The sequence below is a fragment of the Schistocerca piceifrons genome, unplaced genomic scaffold, assembly GCF_021461385.2.
Source record: "Schistocerca piceifrons isolate TAMUIC-IGC-003096 unplaced genomic scaffold, iqSchPice1.1 HiC_scaffold_1295, whole genome shotgun sequence".
NCBI lineage: Eukaryota > Metazoa > Arthropoda > Insecta > Orthoptera > Acrididae > Schistocerca > Schistocerca piceifrons.
This window is the reverse complement of record NW_025727119.1, coordinates 17,501-20,000: the sequence shown is the minus strand read 5'-3', so window position 1 is coordinate 20,000 and position 2,500 is coordinate 17,501.

The following is a 2,500-nucleotide window of genomic DNA, read 5'->3' as shown; positions in this document are numbered from 1 at the left end:
CTCCAACGCCAGCGCCACAGAAGGACAAAAGCCCCACTTGGGTGCCGAAGCGAACTCTCCCAGCACAGCGCACGCGCCAACACATCCGCACAGCTGCGATACAAACCACCAGCGAGAACCGCTGGGGCGACCGAGCAGCAGACGGCGTCGCGGCGCCGAGCGCCGGGCGGCGGCGCATCCTCAACGCACACAGTCCTCAATCGGACCAGCACACTGAAGATGTCCACCGCGCTTCGCACCGGGCCCGCGAGGACCTACTTTGGCCGCACGGCGCCGCGCGCAGGGTGCGCCGGCGCGCAGCTGCGACGCCTGCCGCGTCCGTCGGCCGGCGCGCCTGCCACTGGCCGCCCCCACCAGCCGGCTGTAGCGCGTGCGCCCACGCACCGCGCGGCCAGCACGCCGGGAGGCGCCCCCTCACCGGCCGGGGACGGTCCCACCCAGCCACCGCCGCGTATCGCTTCACACCCAGATGCCGTTCAGTTTCGTCGGCATGGTGGGTATCGCTGGAACAACCGGTTCGTACCTCAACCTATCGTCGCCATCACCGATTCACCCCTAGCGAGAACAACCGCACCACAACAGGTTACCATTTGTTCATTTGCGTAACTTCACCAGAAAACGCAGGCGTCCATCGCCATTTGCAACTTCAACGATTATTGCATGCCTGTGTCAGGTGTCACGCCACACTACGTCTGCCCACATACACGCAACAAAATGTGCACGCCTAGACAATACGTGGAAGGTGGCCCCCGTACGTATGCGATGTCCATTGCTCGAACGACTGTCAACCGGCCTCTGTAGCATGTCGCAGATATGGAACGCGGTGCACCATGCCATCACGGTGTGTGAGGAGAGACGACTAGGTCCGAATACATCAACAGACAGCTCATGCTGATCGCCATCCACGGCGTCCGTTCCTCCCACACGTCTCTATGGCGTACCACACTGCAATCCAGCTCTCATAGGGAGACGACACGTAGCTGCGTGCACAATATTTGCACTGTATGGTCCGCCGTTTTTGGGCGCAGTCGTTGTACGGTCACACATGTGCCACGATGTATCATTCGGTACATAAGGACGAATGTGCAGTACAGATTGTGGTTTACGCGTACGACATTAGCGGACGGTTGACACAGGCCGCACCACAACGTAGCCTGAGTACGTCGCATGCGAAGGGCATTGAACATGCAAACTTCTCACCAACCAGCTTGCGAAGGCAGGGGGGCAAGGTGGGGACGTGGGGAGGGGCGGCATGTACGTCCTGCTGCCATCCACATTACAGTGTACAGCAGGAGCATGTGGAAAGTCAGCAAGACTTGCAAGGTGTTTAACATGAAGCGATACACAGGGGAGCGGGCAGTGCGAGTAGCGAACTATATTGCGAGGGTTGCGGGTGGGCAACACTACACTAATTGAACGAGTCGTATAACAATTACAGAGCAGGTTTAGGCGACAACATGGGTTACGTTAGGGGACAACGTGGGTTACGTTAGGGGACAACGTGGGTTAGGTTAAGGCACAACGTGGGTTAGGTTAAGGCACAACGTGGGTTAGGTTAAGGCACAACGTGGGTTAGGTTAAGGCACAACGTGGGTTAGGTTAAGGCACAACGTGGGTTAGGTTAAGGCACAACGTGGGTTAGGTTAAGGCACAACGTGGGTTAGGTTAAGGCACAACGTGGGTTAGGTTAAGGCACAACGTGGGTTAGGTTAAGGCACAACGTGGGTTAGGTTAAGGCACAACGTGGGTTAGGTTAAGGCACAACGTGGGTTAGGTTAAGGCACAACATGGGTTAGGTTAAGGTACAACGTGGGTTAGGTTAAGGTACAACATGGGTTAGGTTAAGGTACAACATGGGTTAGGTTAAGGTACAACATGGGTTAGGTTAAGGTACAACATGGGTTAGGTTAAGGTACAACATGGGTTAGGTTAAGGTACAACATGGGTTAGGTTAAGGTACAACATAGGTTAGGTTAAGGTACAACATGGGTTAGGTTAAGGTACAACATAGGTTAGGTTAAGGTACAACATAGGTTAGGTTAAGGTACAACATAGGTTAGGTTAAGGTACAACATAGGTTAGGTTAAGGTACAACATAGGTTAGGTTAAGGTACAACATAGGTTAGGTTAAGGTACAACATAGGTTAGGTTAGGTTAGGTTAGGTTACACGTTGTTGTAAGGAAAGGTGTAGGGGGGGGGGGGGCGGGGGCGGCAGGTTCGTTGATAGTGATTATAGTAAGTGAATGCTTGTGACATGATCAGATTTGTCACGTCAGGATGCACCTTTGGCTTATTAGAGGCGGCGCTCCAATTCTATGCTTGTGTGAGACCTGTGTCTTTGACTCATGTCATTGTTTGTGCGCTGTGACAGGAGGTACTATTGTGATGTTGGGTGCACCGTTGTATAGGACATGTGTGGGTGTTGGTGCCTGGTCTGCGCAATGGTGGATGTCGAAAGGCTGGGATATTGTATTTTCCGCATGGACCTCCTGGTCTGGT